Genomic DNA, 21,299 nt, shown 5'->3' on the forward strand with positions numbered 1-21,299 from the left:
TGTGGTTTTAACTGGCTGCACTTTGTGTCTAATGTGAAAATATTTCAGTGTTTCAGTGATAATTTCTTTATAGTTTCTTGATTTTCTAGGTTTTAGAGGAAAGTTAATGAGACATTTGGAGATGCTCTGCAAAATTACGTTAAAAATACGCTTATTTTTCGTGGGAGGGAGAAGCATTATGCTGTGCATGGGATATTTAAAGCTGAACCAAATATTAATCATATTAGTTAATAAACAGTGATGAGAGGGTCTCAAAGTTCTCTTCAAGTTAGCTAAATGACTCTTTAAGCGTTCGCCCGTTTACTCATTTTAATAAAATAATATTCCCCTTCGCGAGTTTCTTGCCAAGATGCTACGGAATTACTCGTGCGCTTTTATGTACACAAAATCCGCACCGTAGCCTCGCATATTGAACCCCAGCGGAATGTCGTAATTATTACTTTTGGACGAGTCCTGACGGTACCTGCTTAATGGTGGCCGCCGGTAGAGGAAGCGTTGATTACAGACTTCGGCGAAGTAACTAACTCGGTCCGAGGAGCTGATTAGAAGGGCCGACAACGTGGCAACGTGATAGTGACTATTAATGACTCTCCTCGTTCTTGTCGCATGCGGCACTTTGCCGCGCGAAAGCGCGCGCACGAGAGAGAAAAGATTTTATTTTTGCATCACGTTGATGATTTCGAAAGTTTTTCGTCCGTCGGTATTGTACGGCAATTATTCATTGGCATCGTCGTGTGAAGCTTCAGCGAAACAATTTCCGATCGGCAGACGGAAATCCGGCGCGAATATCTCGCTCGAGATGTATACGCGCGAGAGGCGCAACGGCGACGCCGAGTAAACGCGAGAAATTGCTGCGATGTGTGCATGCAAATAAAAGGAAACGAGGACGAATTCGCGGCATCCGGGGAAATTCGAATGGCGGCCAATAAGCGCCGCACAGACGGGACGGAATTGAATGTTGTCAGCCACCGCCGCTCCAGTTGCATATTTACGAATTTGATTCCGCGATACGAAATCGACGTACGGCGAAGAGTGAAATATTGTGAGGCAATCGGTTTTTTAAAAATAAAAAAAGTATAAAGGGCAAATTTGGATGAAATGTATCTGCGCTAAGAAGTCCGATATATATTTTTAATCGTAAACATTTTACGCTAAATGTAGCTGTCTGATTTTTATCCGTTATCAATGCCGTTCACTGGAAATATTCAGAACGGCACACTCAGCGCTAAATGTGTAATAAGTACACAGATCGGAAATGTCAAGCGCAAAAATTCGATATTCCGCTCAAGAGAAAAGACGTAAAAAAAAAAAGTGCCGTTCAACGTCGGCGAATCGTGAAATGAGATATGACAACCGCGACACATGTTACGAGAGATGCACCGTCGGCATCAAGGATAAGACGACGCGAAGAAAACGGGGTTACGTAAATGTTATCGCGTTCACGCGTTTTAACTGTCGCGCGAATGCTTATCCGTGTCTCGTTCCGTGTTTGCGGTCGAGCTTGCGCGATCGGATACGCGTGTGCGACGATTGTGACGTATAACCTTACGTCAAAATTCGTAGTGCGCAATCGTCGTAGGATTTTGGCAGACATTAGGACCGCGAGCGTGTCCACGGGGAGCCTTAGACGTCCGTGAAAAAAAAATATTAGTCGCCGGTATATATGCTTAACTGACGATAAATCAACGTCGTACGAGCCTATGTCAGCGATTATTGCCGAGCTACAGGCCATTTCGGACGATATTTCACCCTTACATGACAAGCACTTACCTCCGCGATTTCTGCTCCCTATCTTTTCATCAGTGTGCGCGGTTATTGTGAAAGGCAATAAATCCAATTAGCCTTGCGCGCATTCGCGCCGCTGACATTTTCCCGTTTCTCTGAATTTTATTTTCACCCGCATATTTCCCTTGTTTTTCCAGAGACGGCTATTTTCGTAGAATGCACCCGCCTGCATCCCGGTGCGCGTACGAGTGGCGGGAATTAATGACGAGCTGCTAATTACGTCAAACGACATAATGCCACGGCGTCGCTGTCGACTCACTTTCACGACGGACGAGCGGCGGATTAAACGATGTCTCCTGCAAACAACCAGGTATGTGGCGGCATTACTCGTATTATCGTATTCGCTTGATTTGCAGTTAAGAATACGTTAATCGCTACCGATGACGTATATTTATCGCGAAGTACGTAAAAAATGATAGAACGATTTAATTAACTGTCGAGCGAAACGTTACAACATCTGATGCTTCTTGGGAAACATTAATTGCGCGTCAATAATTATTCTATGATAGAAGAATGAATCAAGAAAACATCGGATGACTTATCAAGGGCGTTAAAAATACGTCAATTAATGACAGTTATTTTAATAACGAGGTATTCATAATTACAAAATTATTCCGCATCGAGATCAAAAGACTTTGACAAATTAGTACGATAATTAAAGTTTTGAATAGATAACAAATTATATATATTTTTCAATGAAATATCTGAATTCTAAGTAAACGGCTAATGCGTGAAAAGCTTTGAGCGAGTTAAATCGGAGGCACGCGTGCTCAACAAAATGTCCAGTTTATTTCGGCGATCTCATATAAGCGGAATATTGATGAAATAATACCGCTGTAAAAACGGTACATATATCCAACTCGGCGGAATTTCCCGCGTTCGGAATAGTTTGCGCATTATAGCGCGTTTAGGCGCATAACGTACGCGTGCAGGTGCGCTTTCGCTCTTCGGCCGCTATCGCCGGAACGGTATCACGTGCGCCAGAATGACTCCGGTATTTCTGGAATTATGCTAATCGGCCGCGCGCAGCAACGATGGCTTATCGGCGGCGGCTGATACGGCGCGCCGCAATTTGTACGTTCGTAACTACGAAGGTACAATTTGCTACTCTGTGCACGGGTGGTACCTATTGAATCAATAATCGCGCCTCGACATCGCTCAGCAATTGAGCAATTGATTTTAACATTCCTGTCAATGTACTCGTGATGTACATATAAAACTGCGTTGATTCGAAAATCAATTTGAAATACACGTTCACTTCTCCCAGTTTATCTCTTGTCTTCGAAAATTAAATCAATAACTGTCGAAGAATATTATGCAAACATCACTTGATCACTCGGGAATTTTCAAAAGACATTTTATGAACGGAAAATACTCGAAATACTGTGCACAGCAATGTGAACATTTATATTATAATTTACCGTATTACGCTTCTGTCTTTCTATCCTTCGTCATTTTGTGCGTGCTTATATTTGTATTCAATTAACTATACGTATAATTATTTGTTTTTGGTGTTTAAGCACAGTATCGTGAAACGCGGGATTAAATGATACTATTACTGCTACTAGTATATGTGGTTAATTGCGCCCGCCGTGCCTCTCGATAGTTAGCAGTCGAAATTTCGTGTCGAGCGATGATGGTGCGCGTGCTCGCTGGCGCTTAAATAAATTACAGAACCGCACAGTCGCGGAAGAGAGGCAATCGACTGCGCGATCTGTCATTGTGCCACGCGCAGCGAGTGCAGGTCGGCCGGGATAATGTTGGATAATGAGCGCTCGCACGAGAGCAGATCGAATCGAAACCGCCGTAACCCAATTTTCCACCATGGACCTATCTCTAGCTGCCCGCCCGCTCTGCCCATCCTCGCGCTATTGCGAATTGGCGCAATTAAACGCATCGGGCGAATCCTGCGAAGAATTTCATTTCCGGCTTTCCAATTAGTATTCACAGTGGGAAAATTGTGTTTTTGCCTGTCGAAAAAGGCACCTGGTCGGACGCTTAATTAGGAATGATTCAGCCTGTATTCTCGGCGCGAGGTGAGCACTCCATTTCCTCGGCGAAAAAAAAATTCGCGAATAATAACGGAATATACATATTTCGCGTGAAAATGGTGCGTTTAATGTGCGTGAAAAGCGGAACGATAAATCGTGCCGTCTCTTCAGGCAGCATCCGGCTTTTGGCTCATATTTGTGCGTTTATCGAACGCAAAGGTAGACGCGATCGCGGTGTCCGCGAAACAATGACATCGCTTAATGAGATTTTCACAGCGGCATTTCGCGGCGTTAATAACGCGTCCGCAAGGCGCGCGATAGAATCTGCAAAAAGAGCGTTTATTTAATGCGTTTATAAACGGTGCTTAAACGCGTCGTAAAAGTGTCGTCCGGCGCGGGCGACGATTAAACAATGTCGGCACAGTTTTCGCAATGCGCCGCTTATGCAATACGTGGAAGTCCCGCGATAATAAACGGCGTCGCAGAAATGAAAAAAAAAAAAACTGTCAGAGCTTTCTTTATGTAACACTTCGAGTACGTGTTCTTCTTCGCGCGCACGTGTGGATAATTATACAATTGTAAAATTGCAATATAAACGTCGAACGAGCGCGCGCGTTTAGTTATTATCAAACGTGTCGGCCGCTTGCGATACAAAGCGTCACGGGAATAATACGCCGCTGAAAGTAATATCGTAAAATTTAATCGTGGATCGCAGTGGTGTAGGATGTTAATTTTATCCGCGAAGGTCGCGCGAAAAGACGAACGTAGGAGGCATCGCGATTAATTATTATCGTACGTGTTAATAATAAATAATAAATAATAATAACCGTTATTATATATCTAAGCTACTAAAAGACAGAAATAATTGCGTGTCGCCGCGGGCGAAGCTCGGAGGAACACCTTTCACCTACGGGTCAGCCATGGCGCGTCGGCCATGGCGGGTCGTTTTACGTCATTCGATGCCTCATATCGCGTATCCGTTTATGGCCAATTCCACGCGCATAAACTCCGCTTCGTCCATTCTTTCTCTTCTATTATATTTTCTCCCGACGAGCGCATTTCGTCGCCGCCGCCCGCGTTTCTCCGATCCGACGCGACATGTCTCAAACTTCCACGGAGTAAACTTCTGCCATGTCTTCGCGCTGTTACATTGTTGTTTACATATTCTCACGCGTACCACAATGCAAAACGTTTTATCGCCGAGTAATGCACGTTTCGTAGCGATCTGCTGCTCTTTCCGCGTCAGGGATTTACTTTGAGCGCACTTCACGTATGTACACGCTCACGATATGATTTCACGGCATTTGACTCTCGTGTTGGACGCACGAAGCGAACAACATTGAGAGTAAGGCTATTTTCAAAGATTTTATTATGGAGTTTTGTGTGTGCAGGATCAAATACGGATATTGTAATTTAAATGTTCATTGTAGAAACATATGCGATAATTAGTTACGCTACTAGCTCGAAATAAATAACTGATTGCTATGGAAAGAGTAACGATTCGAAAAATAGATAGTGAGTTATTCTTTTAGAATAAAAAACAGCCCAATGTCGCAAGGAAGCTTTTATGTAGTAAAAAAAATCACAGACTAAATTAAAGTTTTGACGTAAAGTCTTTACGTAAAATATTTCTTATCTATTTTATCTGATCTTTATTTAATTTCCATTTCTTTTATTGCCAAATCTTTGCGTTAGTTACTGAGCTGTTTAGTATTCTACAATTTAATTCGTCAATTTGTTTCTGCATTTTGATATGTAATTAATAAGACAATATTACATAAGACAGTTTTATCTGAGCATAATTCACATCGCGTACGATGTAATTTACATGTGAGAGACATGGAGTAAACATGACGGTAATCGTATACGCTTAACGTCGTATTTTATCAATTTTAAAGTCCGTCCGTGAAGAAACGCGCGGCGGCGCGGGGAAAAGAAGAGCCGTCGCGAAAGTGCAATACCACGTTGCGATAACTCATTCTATTCGTATTCATCGGCCGTCACGTTTACTGTTATTCAAGACGGTACTACCGTGACGGATCGTGCGGCTCGCGCAATTCAATATTTTAGTGAAATATGCTATGCAAATGTTTTAGATATATTAGACGACTTTTTGCTGAGGTTGCCGAACCTTAAAAACTTGCATTTATTTGCATTTATAGATTTGCGTAGAAAAAGAAACTTTTTCTGTTTACGGTGCAAAAATACTTATACGCACACTGCCGGTTATACATATGTTTCGTATATAATTGTATAAATACTACATAATATAATTAATATCATTAGTGATATGAATATTATTATATCACTGCGGGCGTATTGTTCGTTATTTTGTTCATTATAAATGAACGTTGTCACTTGTTGATAATATCATTTGCAAATGAGTGGCGTTTATACAATCAAAAATGATATTAGCGAAACGAAGTTGCGCGAGCGAAACTGATCGCGAATACGGGGAGCGCGCCATAACTCGTGATTAGGCGGTTAATTACACTCGAAGGACGTATTATGCTTTACAACGTGCCGATGTGACGGTGTTAAGAAGAAGTAGATAATAGTTCGCGAGGAGGAGGCGAATTCCCTTGAAATTTCCAGCAGCGATTAATTACGTTTCGGCCATTGTCGCGCCGGAGAAATTGATTACGCACCGATGACTGGTGACTCTACTAACACACGTACACTCTGAAATTCACCCGCGCTTCGTGAAACACAGACGTACTAGTAATCGCGTTAACGATTCCCAGCAGTGCGGAACATTAATTGTTCTCCGGAGAACAATTAGAACTCGCGGTGAACGACGAGGCTGACCAGCAGCCGGTGTGACAGTCGGGGGAGGAGAAAAAAAAGACGGAATGACCAGTATGAATTCGAAAGTTCGTTCTATGATCCGATTTAATTACGAATTCGCGAAACGGAAACGTATAACGCACGTACCGCAATGAGAGCGCGATTAAACTTTATCGAATAATATGTTGCGTAACAATATCGTCAAAATATTGGCGCAGTATAATTTCAGGAATATCATCGAAATCTGAAATAAAAGATAAGTTTTAGCACATAAATGATCTCCATCAATTTCCGAAAGTTTTTTCAAAATTCTATGAAATTTTGAACACCGATAATATATGATCTCGATATAGCGATTTCATGATTAAAGTCCAATTGCTTGTTAAATAAATTATCGTGCAATTTGCCGAATGGTTTGCATTAATACTTCACGTCGCTTCGCGTCGATAAACAAATGCGTTTACGAACAGTGAAGTATTTTTTTACAAACGTCATAACGATCTTCGCATCGACGCGTTGAAACTGTCTTCGGGCGTCAGCGGAAAACGTAAACGCGCGAAAAGCTCATGCGCGGAGATTACGTCCTATTGTGCTTTATATTGTGTGACCAAACATCGAAAGTGCTCTCTCGCTTTCCGGAAATATTTTTCCCGACATGTCAGCAGCGATCGGCGACAAAAATACGGAATAGGGATGAAAGCACGCGAAACATGTGAATGCAGCAGATGCAGCTCGCTGGCGCGATGTTTACGATGCACGGAAACCTGATGAACGTAAACGCGTTGAGTCGTATCGTTAGTTCACACGGCTGACTTTTGAATAGACATTTCGCATCAAGTGCAACGCGCTTCTTTGTTTCGGGATGCAAAAATATAATTCAGTCAAATTAGAACAATAATGAAGCAAATAATCAGAATATTTATGATTTTGTGAGTTCATAAATTTTATAACGATATAATTAATTTTATACAAATATAAGTAAGGAACTGTTTTGCAGCAATTTTGTGTAAATTAGTGCGTTTAATCAAATAAATAAACTGGAACTTTTAGTGGATTTTATTTGAAGACAAAAGAATGAATCTCGAAATTCATAACTCGCGCAGTTATTCTCACTATTTTTCCACTTATTTACCGCAGTAATGAGTTTTATAATAATCTAAAGTTCCTCTCCAGAGGAGAGAGCACGCATAAGCGAGAATACATAATTATAATGCAAATTATATCATTATTATAATAATTTGCAACAAATTAAATTTAACTACAAATAAATTAAATTTCTGTTGAAAGTGGATAAATTTTTGGCTTCCCAAGTATTTTCGTTACACTCTCCACATTACGCGAGCGATGAAACATAAACTTGGTTGAACGCGTTCTATATTACGAGCGCGCAGCGGTTCCTTCCTAAAATACATCGAACGCTGGGCGTGGTGGAGATTCCAAATTCAACAGAGCTCGCGTTTAATTGCGAATTATAATTATGCGGATCACTCCGGGCGCAATCGCGCGCTTTTGTGTAACGCGAGGCGGTGCGGGGGTCGTAATTATTTGTCGACGGGACTGTTTCGCCGGTGTCCAGCGAGCGCCGCAACAGCCGATACTTATGCGATGTATTTGCTAATTACACGCATTGCGCTTTCATCATTCGTCACGTATTCGACTGATTGAATTATTTTCGATACATACATACGCGGTTGACCGTGCTGATTCGGTCTGTTATACTTACGCCGCAAATACACGCCATCGTTTAGCGTCACATTATAAATCGAGCAACGTCTGTCTCGTTATCTTTGCATAATGTCACAGCGTTACGAGAGAAAGAGAGAGAGAAAGAGTTTTTCCTAAGTTTGTCGCATTACTAAGCGGTTTTAATTAAGCTTAATGCTACTTGGATGTCTTTGATGCCACGTATTTAAAGCTAACGATAGTTTTAATACTTACAGTTACCTTTTAACTAGTTATTAGGGGAAAAATGTCACAGAATGAAATAAACTAATGCTAAATGTTAAGAAGGACTTACGGGTTCGGTAGATCAATTCCGTACATTTTCCATTAGCATCGGATTCCTTCGAACTATTATTATCTGGGAATTTTGTTGTTTCTTTAAAATGACAATTAAGAATTGTAGCGCGTTTTGCATAACATAGAAATCGATTTAAAGATAACCACACACAAATACATTTTTCGTACATAGAGTCAACACTAGCAAAGTGCTGCCGGTTGCGCATGACATGCGTTATCGCCGAATGCGTAATGGCATTTCGTGCACACGCATTTACGTAAATGGCGCGCGGATGTGCGAGACATCTAGCCGCCGGATTTGCGTAACGTCACATCGGCTCGCGACATTATTAATTTTCATTTTGACCTTTTGTGTCGCTTTACTCGTCCGTAACAACTTGCGCGGAAAAATCGCTTGGTGTAAACGTCAGCTTGGTAAAATCAGCTCGGTGAAAAGCTAATTTGAATCACATTTATGCACTCACGTGTATGCAAATATCCTGGAAAGAACATTTTTTATTATGGACATTATAAATGTGGGTATAATTTGTAGAATTTTCTACTCTTTTATTTCAGAGCGATTGGAAAATAATTTTTATCAAATCGCTGTGCACGAAATCTCGATTACATCATTAAATTTCAAGTAGTTTTTCTAGAAATAAGATATAAATGTAATTGAAATAGTATTTTGCATTTTTGTTTTTCACTTTTTTAAATTTTTTAGTTTTTATCAATTTTATTTGTAAAGTCATAAATATTTCACAAGACTTTATTTTTATAAGAGAACGACGTTATTTTCACGTGATATTTAATATTTGATTATTGGAAGATTAAAGTTTTAAAAATAATTCGTGGGATCTAATATTTTGTAGTATATGAAACAATTTAATTATTAGAGAAATGATTATGCTGCAAAATCGGAAGTTTAATCTTTAAAGTTGTTATCACGTAATAATCTATGATGATGAGAATTATGAAAAATACTTTTATCGTTTTGCGTTTCCGCGAGGTGAAGAAACAACGTCTAGTTATGACTCTCGCTTAATACTTCCTTTAATAGTTAGCCAAAGGTCAAGACCTATATGCACGTCAGAACTCGTCCTTTGGTCGACGGATCACGCGATTCACGAATGCTGCACGCGATTTCGTGATCTTTTCATAAACACCTGTAAATACTAATAAGAAATTAATTTCCGCCTCTTTTTATGTAATCAAGAATTATTTCAGCAAATATCTCGATGTTGTTTAAAAAGATAATTTCATCTTTAATGATCAATGCGCAAACAGAAATGATGTGAAATTATGAATAAATCAATATCAAGCGAGAAAGTATTTATTCACTCGCTTGACATAATGATCAAGCATTTATAACTTTTGCATTAATTATATTGTCAAACATCCGGCTGTGAATTGTCATAATGTTAAAATTGAGACCGGAAAATTTGTTTGATTAAGAGCTTCTTTGACAATTTCGTTGTAATTGCTGCGAGAAAATGCATCGACTGTGCGAAAATGATACGCGCGTGCGTCCAGAAGCGTTGAATCATCGTGAAAAGCCCGCGCCATCGCGAAACGCTGCTCGATCAAGAGTTAAACGTCGAGCATAATTAATTATGATACGCGCGATGATATTCGCAGAATGTTGCGCAAAATGCGCCTCCGCCGGATCCTTTTGTGGCGAGATTTATACGCCTGTCTGAATTAGCGAGAACTGGAAATACAGCATGTAAGATTCTGATGCACAGGTCGGTTAGCTATGTGTGACGGAATATTCTGCGAAAGGGGCACAACTCCGCAGTTCTCCGTGCCGCGCGACTGCACCGTGAGATGCATCAAAAGGGTCGATTCTTTCAAGCCAATAAATCCTCGTCGCGGATGAAAGCCTTTCTCTCACTCGACGAAATGTTTGTACGTTGAAACGCCGTTGCTCGGTGTATGCGAAGGATCTCTCGTGAGACACGAGTAACAAAGCGAAATGAGATGCAAGGAAGAAAAATAGCGGGGCACGTGTCATCAATAGAATGCCGCAGATCGGACGACGTTCGACCTTTTCTTTTCGTAATACGAACGTAAACGCAATTTGACGAGGACACTTCAGTCACGTTTAAGAAAACATTCGTCGCAATATTTACGCGAAGTTGATTTATAAAATATATTTCAAAAAATGTGAAAATATAAAGGCAGAATTTAGAAACATGAATTATTACGTCATGAAGAATCTTAAATGCAAACATTCGATTTTAGCTGGATGTAGATTTTCTACGATATATCGGGATTTATTGATGAATATGGATATGAAGAGCATAAACTAATTTTCATCATTACGTGTACTTCGTACATAAAGTTATGCTTAATTGTATTAGGGTGATACAAATAGCGTTGCGGTAGAAATTCAATCGCCGCTGTTCTCGTGTGGGAGCCATTTCGCTCGCACAAAGAGCAGGTTACAATCCAATTCTAATACAAAGGACGTTATATCAAAATTCAGATGTGCGATTATATTGTCACGTTATCGCATATGCACCATTCACTTCTCGTTGTATAATTAATTTTATATTATCGATGAAAATTGCGTGGAATTATGCTTTTTACATCATATGATTAGCAGCTTTTATTTTAAAGGGAAAAATAATTAATATTTTTATAAAAATAAATTTATGTTTGTTATGCATTTATCATAAATCGTAAAACAAATTTATATTTTCACTTTTTATTGCTTCTACGTGACAATATCAATTTAAAATGTAATTAAACTTCAACTATCTGTACGTAATATGTTTATATATGCTTATGCGACAATAATCTTTCGTAGAACACGTGTGGAAAAGTTTCACTTAATTTTCATGTCTTACAAACATGACCGCGATAAGCATTGCGGATGTTGGGACAAAATGGCAACGTTACCATTACTTTGCACGGACGATACGTTAACAGAAGAGTGGAAATTCCAATAGCGCTATATGCTGGGCTTAACAGGATATCTATTAATAGATCAATGCTGGAATCTTGAGATTGCGCGGCTACCTTATTGAAAATATTGCACACAATTCTACACGACCTTGCATTCACGGCAGACTATCGAAGAAAGTTGCACCTCGCTGCACGCATTCCACGCGCGCGACTTGCTCTATATACAATCTCAATTATGCAGTTGCTGTTACGCGCAATGTTTTTCACTAAAAACCTTATTAAAGCGAAAGCAGAAAAACGTGATTGCCTTGCGCGAGTCTCTTCGTATGAGATAAGCATCTCTTCCAGATTTCATACATGAGATTTCATACATGTCGTAAACATCCGTTCTTTAGCAAGATTTTAAAAGCTGAGACTAAATAAATTTATATGAATATCAATACAGAGATTTCAGATTCTCTGCATTTTGTCTTAAAATTGATTTAAAATCAATTTTACAGCAAAAATTGGACTCTATTTTCCGTGATTTAAAAAAAAAAAGAAATTGTCAAATAATTACAAATATCTTTTATTCTTAAATATAGAACTAAGTTTTGATCAAAGCACACGACTGCTTGTATCTTGCTAAATGATGAAATGATCTATGAAAACTTTTTCCCGATCTTCTGAGTGTTTTCTGCAGTCTGTCATCACGTCCGCGATATGAGCGGACGGAAAAATACTGAGAAAAATCGGGAGCTGCTTTTGCTGTATACAATCAACGAGATATTCGCAAATAGCGGAAAGCAGAGAAGATAGCGACAGCTGGAACGAGAAAGTAGCGGGCTCGGGAGTGGAGAACGATGTTATCAGGATGATGAAGGGGTCAGGCGTAGCTTAAGAATAATTGAAAGTTATGATTGCCTTTTCCGTGCATCTGCGGTCCGTGACTGCAGCTCCCGTGGGCTCGCCTCACGTATCAGCTGATGATCGCTTCTTCCGCGAATCTCCTTCTGCTACTCGTCAAGGCGATGATATTACATGTGAACCAACCTTGGATGTCTTTCGGAACCCATCGCGAGTTTCTCTTCATTTCTCCGGTTAGACAGTTGCGTTTTAATAGGGATAATAAATCCGTGCTTATCTGCGAGCAGCGTTACCTAGATCTACCCGAAATATGCCAATCGTAAATTTTTACGTAGAGAAATTAAAGTATCAATGGACTGCGATATGTACGTTATCGATTTTCATAGAATCTTGTTCCAAAATTAGGGAAATTTATTTCAAATTGTGAATTTTTTCTTCCACAAAACTCAACGGTTTTTACTCTGCAGAAAAAAAGAATTTTTCACGGAGCATTAAAGGCGTATAAAGAAGCTAATTGGATACATTTCGGTTACACTTTCTACATCGTAGAGTGCTAGTTGTATATTTCGATAAGTTTGTTTTTACAAGTACGCTTTCTGCTCTTATAGCATGAATTAATCTTTCGTAATTTCACTGATGATTGTTACTCGACTGCAATTTTCGATTTGCTCGCGCGACGGATTAAATTACATACGTCGAAAACAAAGAAACGGTGATGATTCTTCTGGTTTGCCGTGGCAATGATCTCGCTGCGATCGCATATACACATATATATCGAAAATATTCGTCGCGTACACATATATAAAGACAAACAAAGCTGACTGGTCGACAACCGAGTCGTTAACTCGCAGAAGAAAGAGAATACGATACCACCTGTTAATTGATGTCATTGCACGACAGTCTACATCCGGATTAATCAACAGACGCTTATGTCCTTTCTTCGCATAATCTCCGGAACATATTGCTCAATAACGTCGCGTCACGTTTCGTTCATGTGCTATCGCGTTTTCAATTAGAAAAAGATAAGCTCCTACATATTTCGTTCTCAACGATATTGGACTCACTCACGTGATGTAAATGAGGATAGAAATATTTTAAGTATACATGGAAATGACTATTTAGTTAGCATCATTATGACGCGTAAATTGCTGTTATTAACCGCAATATCGCGCTTGCTGATAATAATTTCATGACGCTCGACCATTGTCGACGTCAACGTGGTAAATGATACTTACGCGATCAGACATATTTGGGAGTTCACTGCCCTTCGAGCGCATTGTATTTCGAGTTTAGTCAACTTTCTAACGCGTCATTCACTTACACAGCTCTAAAGCTACGTTGATTCTCGTTTTTCAAACAAACGAAAAGGAAAAATTACTTATTCTACAAATTCTTGCAACACTCATTATTTGTATACATACACTTATTTTACACATTTAAAATATATTTGAAGCAATAAATTAAAAGAAAATTTTTTTGCACCGTAGTGTATAATAAGTCTTTTAATTTGTTGATGTCATAACAATATCAAAATATAGAGAAAGGAAAATATGAATCTATCTTAGATATTTTAAGAAAAGTTTCCGTATAAGATTCTGTTTTAGACGAGCAGTTTTTCGAAACATTTATTTTTTAAATGCACTTTATTTTTCTAAAATGTATCAGGGAAACAGAAATATTTAGTGGGTCATAAAAGAACACCCTGTATATGAGAACTCCATCTCGAAGCGAGCGTTCATATCCCACTTGCGAAACATCCACTCCCATATATTTCGGTCCAGAAACGCTCTTCGTGCATATTTAAGAAACGAGCGTTTCCCCGCGGACAAGCGAGCGGCCCGCCATTATTTGCCGATCCAATCATATCGATTCGCGTGCACGGGCTCCAGCTTAAACGAGGACGCAGCCGTCCGCTGACGTCAATCTCTTCGGCATTTCCAGCAGATATGCGTTCGACAATCTCTCCCGGCATGCCGATCTGGCGACACTCGCCGGGGAGAGCTGATTACCGCGCACGATAATCCAGGAGATTCACTCTCGTCCTCCTCCATCAATCGCGTCTCTCACGGCCACCCACGATCCCACCCTTGCGACCTGCGCCTTCCGCAGGGGTTAACGAGGTCGCCCGCGAAACAACCCACCTTCCCCCTCACTTTGTCCCATTCCCGGCTGCACCCGGTCCCACTTTTTTCGCTCTCATGCATATTTAAATTGGCCCAATGGAAATTTGTGTAGGTAACTACAGGATGCACACTCACTCTGCATTTTTGACGGCTAACTCTGTCGTTTTCGTTTCCGTCCCGCGCAGCTCTTCCTGTTCGCGCCTTATTCGAGCTTCCGCTGCTTCGATGTACTCGGGATTAACGCCTCGGCTTTTCAAAATTTTCTGTTTCTCATCGATTCTCGAATTGTCTCGAAATTTTAATCAATGCGATTATGTTTGGATAAATAATACATTGCGAAATAACGGGTGTAGAATGGAAATAAATACGAGAAAGGAGATGTGCAACGATTTTGGTATGACGTTTGATATTAATTCGATAGAACATACGAAATAGATTCTTTTTCACCGGTATTATTTCAGATGCGGAGCACAAAAGAAACGGAGAATGAAAGAAAAATTCATTTTGCTTCGTCACGTCGAATTCGACGTCCAATTTGCGTATCATAGGGGATGAAGAAGCCGTTTCCTCTTTTTCTCGTTACTTCGATATGTCGTGGAATATTGGTGCGCGCGTTGCTTCAACATCTTCCGCCGATTCACGCTTCGATGCGTCGGCTGAGTATCCTCGCATTCCTCTTGCTACTCCGACGTTATTTCGCGCATTTCCTTTTTCTCGCACGACCGAACCCGTCTTGCTCGCCGAAACCGGAATCAACGCGGCAGAAGACTTTCGTTGATCCGAGTGAAAATTCATTTTACTCCGATAATTTGATTATAATTGCGTGATATTGAGCTCTTAATTGAAAACTCCATCTCCCCATTATATCGCGATTGTCTGCATTATACGCCCACGTGGGAAGATATATCGCGCGATAAACGCATTTCCAACGCTTTCGGAAGACTTTGTTTTATTTCAACTTTTGCGAAGATTTTCCACAAATGTCGAATCCATATCAATACGCCGCGGGATAATAAAAGAGATACGAGAAGGGAAATATGTGTGTATAGCGCGGAGGGTCGACGCGGAACGTTTGCATGACCTATTTTGAAAAATGGCCAAGATTTGCCAAACGTCGTCTTTTCCGAACGTCGCCTACTTGCGGCGCAATCGAAAGAATCCTCATCTGGCGAAAACCAGTTGGGACAGCGAAAAGCACGAGTGTGGCCGTACATACGCGGGTAGATTAAATGGCACCCCTGGCAAAAAGCTTTAATTCCACTTTTTTCCGAGGATTTAATCAACGTTCGCTTTCCTCGCGTAATCTCACCGGAGGATACGCTGTTAGCGAGAGCTTTTGCCAGAAACTATCCGATCGAGTCCGCCGCGCGCAGGTCCGCGCGTGTCCTGATCGGCGAATCGCGTGTCGAAAAAAAAAAAAAAAAAAAAAAAAAGAACGATCTGTCGGCCGATCGTTTTATTCTGCCGGCTATACCGGTGTTGGAATTTTTACTTTGACCGTCACTCTCTTTCATCTCTTCCGTTCGATTTGTAGTAGATACGTCGGTGAAAAAGGTAGCGCGCTCCTCCTTTTCTCGTGGCAACGTTCCAGTCAAATATTCTGGAGCAATGACGTAAATTAATTTCTTTTATTGCTCGTTCCTCGCTGGCAAAGAATGATATACGTGCACGGTACTGATTAGCTGACCAACTTAGCTAATAAAAGTCAGAAACTGAAAGGACACCGCGTGGAAATGGCGTAGCGCCTTTTATCTACACCTCGCCAGTGCCGCCCCTCGGAACGTAATTATTCGCAAGTTTTGCCACGCTCGCTAAGTTTCTTAGGTTGATATATCGCGAGCGTCGAAAAGTTTCGTCGCAAACACCGCGCCGGAAGATTAAAGTTTTCGTCTGACTATTTTCCTGGCTATGATTTGTTGTCGATCGCGCCCTGTATCGCGTTTATTTCATTCCGTAAAGTAATACAATACATCGCAATACGGCGAGCACGAAATTTTAATAACGAGAGCGGATTTAAAGTCACAACGGAATTCCATTGCTGGATTTCCGATGAAAAACTTGTTTATTTTGAAATTGAAAAGCTTGTTTATTCAGCGCATAGATTTGGCATACGAAAAGTTTTTCTGGGGAAAGACGGAATCGCGTATTAAAGGATGCCTTATTTTATTTTATTATTTTTATATATATTGCTTCTATTTTGGTGCGCATGATGCGAGAAAGAGTTTCTCGCTTCTGACGTTACAATCCGATACGGTTGCCGCTGATGGATCCGAAGCTTCAAATTTCCTCGACAAAAGAGTAACGTAGCATCGACGGTTGACAAAGGTCAGCGCGTCGTAAAATGCATTCGGTGCACTTAATTTTGGAACAACGCGCGAGCGAGCGAGCTGGCCGACACGTGTTAAATTGCCAGCCAAGACATTGAAAAGAAAGGAATTTTCTCATTTTCAGCAGCGTCAGGCTCCTCTCCGGTATTAACTTGGCGAGTGTACGACGTTCCTCGCTTGCGAATACTCTCTCTCTCTCTCTCTCTCTCTTGACAGCGTGAGGCACGTAAACTTTTTGGTTTAACTGCCGCGGCACTTGATTTTATATCTGCGAACTTGAAATGCGCGCGGTCGCATTGGGGATTGACGTCGCGAGGGATTGTAAGTTCGGGTCGATAACCTCGCTCTGAGGTTTTGTTTACACGAAGCAAAGTACCGGGCGCGTACTTTGTTCTCTAAGTTTTAATTCGTTTTAGCGTGACGAGCGACACGAGTTACACACTCGCACCCGTTAGCAAGTTCGCGAAGCGCCGACAAACAAGGCGAGTTTGAGAAAGAAGCGCCGGTTGCTGCTCCCTTTGATTTTTCCCGGTCGCAAGCGAGAGCAGAAAGACAGGCGACACTTGCGCGGAAACTCTGTACGTACGAGCCGGCGCTCTGTTTTGCGACGTTTGTTTTAGCGAGTTTTGCTTTATTAATTCCGCTGTACTTCGTCGACCACACTCCGTATAATTGGTGGAATCTGTATAATTGGTAAAGCGTAATTGGATTTCCGCTTGAAAATACGATTTGGGCGCGGATGAGCGGTTTATCGATAATTAGTACTTCTCTCTCGGATGATAGTTGATTCTCGATGATATCGAAAACAGGTAGATAATCATATTTTGATGAACTCTGACCTACAGCCAACTGACTTTATCTTCGTCGAGTGATTATTCGGAACCAGATATGTTAAGCAGTTTTCTCAACTTTTGATAGATTTTGCAAACCCGCCTGATAAGGGAAAATATTAGATCGCACTAAACATTTGAAAATGTAATTTTTATCGTAGTCCTTTCATTTCTCTCATATATAAATTCGCGAAATCATCGGCGGATTCTTTTCACGGCGCATTTCGATAGTTTGCGAACCGTAAATTATTTTCCCGCGAGAGTGACTGGCTTTAACTGCCAGTTTTTACGGTTCTTTCAGGGGAATGTGGATTTTGTAGAAGTTCTAAAACCTTGAAAAGAACGTTTAAAGCTCTTTTCAAAGGGCGGGATAGCGGATAGGATAACGCAAAAGAGAGAGATTCAACCGTCGCTTCGTGGCGGCGAGTCAGCAAAAAATTCGATTGCGTAAAGAAATGTGATGGTCTTTCAGAAGCCGAGCGAGTGAGACGGAGAAGGATAGACTGTCGACAATATTGATTGATCGTTGTCTTGTTGAACTAATAAGTTGAAGTGACGCTCGAGATTTTTCATCCATCCTCCGTGATACACGCAAACGAGATAGGCGCTCCAAGCGGATTCCATCCATCGCTGTGACAAATGTCGTTTTTAAAAAGTGGAGGGGCGCAAACTAGAAGACCCACAATGTATATAACGACGCGATTTGTTACTGATACCGGGCTGCAGTCTCGAATCCTCTTTGGACTCCAGCATTTTTTGAATGCCGTATAAATTTTCGCAATATCTCGCGAAAAATGATTCTTACTTTCCTTCCTCTTTCGTCAACGTATATTCGCGACGGCAAAATTGCGTGCAGAATTTATTAGCCTTTACTTTAGTCACGCGTCGTTTGCATTAATCTTATCGATCTTAATAATCTCACTGCAATTTCACTCCGAACGTCCCGCGCGCCATAAAGCGGCTCGCATAAATCGATCAGGAGCAGAAACTGTGCCGTCAACGGCAGATCGATCCGAATGAGAGACGAACTGCAACCAAAACTCGGTCTGAAGCGAAACTAGGCCGTAGGACAGATTTTACGATCGACATGAGAGAGTACGGGCGCCACAACCCCTTCCCGCTTTTACGCTTTTACGGTTATAAAATCAATTCCAGCGTTATACGCTATCGTTATCCCTCCGCACCGGGTTTTCCTGCTTTATCTCGGTTCTACTCTATATCTTCCACCGCTTCCACCTACAAGCCATAAAGTCCGCTCCACTTTTACTTGGCCGATCGCGCGAACACGACCCATTTCCGGCCCTATGTTCTTCCGGTGTGTTCTCCTGATTTACGGCACGCCTGCTTGTATCGGGACACTTGTAATATTTGTACTCGATATCACGGACATCGCGAGCAGAGGTGTGGAGGGAGCTACATACTTTGAATCACGATAAAATCGTGAATTATGGAATGATACGGTACGTGCCGCGTAAAGGGGATAAAATAACCATTGGACGATACACTTTCTCGGTCAATCGATAAGCTTTTTTAATTAAATGAGCACTTTGTTTAAATAAGTCATTCTCTTGAATTTCGTTTAAAAATAGCGCGCGCGTTTGAGAGCTATTATCGTCGAGTGAAAAAGTACAAATCACGAATAAACAACGTGAAATCCAATTTAATCGCGAAGGATATATTTGTCAAAACTCTTCTTTGTGGAACGAAACTTTTTGTTTTATCGTAACGGATTTCGCCGAATGTGTGAATCACAGAATAAATTATTAATTAATAAAATTTTGTCGAGACGGTTGAGCGGATCAGTGCTTTTATAATCAAATAAAATTTCATACTTATTATTCGACTGCGAATGTTCTTACTTTTTCTTTTAATACATTCTAATGCTTTATTGCAAGCTTATATAGTTGACGCTAAAATTACACGGGAGCGTAAATGTAGCGCATTGAAATGAATTGCCGTAAAACGACTAGTAAATATTCAAGTCGCGGCGCCGCAATTACCAAAATGCACAGTTAATCTTTGTAATGAAAGTAATTATTGTCTTGTAGGATCGTCTTGTTTTATTTATATCCCAAATTTTGGGAGACCTTCTTCTAATGGTGATTCGATGATGCCGGGGATGCGTGGATAACCGCTATAATTTGCGACATCACGGTTACATCTAAAGCTTGTAATTTTATCGAATCACGCGTGCGGCGGCAAATCAGTTTGCTACGTGATGAAATGTAGGTCTACCTCCGCATGTGTATCGTTTAGCTTCTATTACCTCGACATCGGTCGTCTATTTTTAAACTGATAACCATGTTATCACATCGTTTCTCACGATGCGTTTCACGCGCTATTAAGGAATTCTCTGATGCAGTCCAGTCCCTCGGTAATTGTACGACAAACTCAAGGGGAAAAGCGTCTCGAAATGACGAAAGCTTACCGCGTATTGACACGAGGGAGGGGAGGGGGGGGAATATTTGTCCTTGTTCGACATATCTTAACAAATATGTACGATGGAAATCGTGTCGACGGAAATAACAAACAATTTTGACACCAGCGACAGTCGATTGCGCAATGAGGGAGAACGAAGCCGCTATTTTTGAAATACATCACGTAACCTCGTCGGCATTGAGTAGGAAAGAAAAGCACGTGGAACTATTTTGTTTTCGTCCGCGCGAGAATAAATAGAAATCTTCTTTGATCGCCCATTAGAAGATGAGAGAAATGCGAAGACAGAAGTATAATTAATTTTACGCCAACACCCACAATCGTGTGTGAAACACACGACATTCTTTTCGGAACTGTTCAACGTATAAAATATAATGAATTGGAAATCTCTCATTAATTTACAGATTGTCACTGAATTATAATTCGTCCGCGTTTTGATGTAACGCGTGCAATTATTGATCTCTACACACAATTGATTAGTGATTGATAGTTTAACAGTTATGAGATAGTCATTTGATGCCGCGCACGCTTTCGAAAATTATCGTCTAATGCGAAACGGGGGGGGGGGGAGCCCCCGATTAGTCTGGGATGATTGGAATGATGAACGGTAATTAGTCCTCTCGTGCTCGTCATCCGCGATCTGTATAAGCGCGCGAACGTCGCACGCATATGACGACCGCGCATGCCGTGCAAACAACCGCGGGATAATACAGCATCGGCGACGGTGTTTTATCGGAAACAATAAATTGCGAATTGCGAGCCGAGTAATTACACAGAACAAGAATGATAAATTACTTTATTCCGGGATCGACGGGTGGGGAAAATAATTATCGCTTCTTGCAAACAATTCTTTCCGTGCGGGACGGATTAAATAGGATGACGCTTCGCGTCGTGTGTTGCTTCGCAGTGACGTATCACGCGTCATTGAGCGACTACTAAAGTTTACTGTCTATTGACACTCAAGCCTGTCGCGTACGCGAATGACGTCCATATATGTGTTGGAAAATTATGCCGCTCGCGCACGGTGACGGCTTTATCTTGCGTTTAATTCGCATTCCTATCCGTCGCTCATGCATCGATAATGAACGGAGAGTAAGACAATCATATGCAAATGCCATGGCTACCAAGAAAATGCGGGGAGATTTATGCAGATATATATTTGCTGGCTGCGGCAATCAGAATTTTTATGTTAATAAGTAATAGGCCGATGGTGATGATCGAAGGAGAGAGACAATTGTTACATAACGGTAATCCGGTGATTCACTG

General features: G+C 41.0%; 1 protein-coding gene across 1 annotated transcript in view; it reads left to right on the top strand.

Annotated features, from left to right (window-relative positions):
* Positions 1-21,299, top strand: part of LOC105679089 (protein Tob1-like) — a 159,076-nt gene that overhangs the window by 45,304 nt on the left and 92,473 nt on the right. The window contains exon 2 of the mRNA XM_012378881.2: positions 1,923-2,095. The gene's annotated coding sequence lies outside the window, so the exon portion shown is untranslated. The remainder of the gene's footprint in view (positions 1-1,922; positions 2,096-21,299) is intronic.

The sequence above is a fragment of the Linepithema humile genome, chromosome 2 (assembly GCF_040581485.1).
Source record: "Linepithema humile isolate Giens D197 chromosome 2, Lhum_UNIL_v1.0, whole genome shotgun sequence".
Taxonomy (NCBI): Eukaryota; Metazoa; Arthropoda; class Insecta; order Hymenoptera; family Formicidae; genus Linepithema; species Linepithema humile.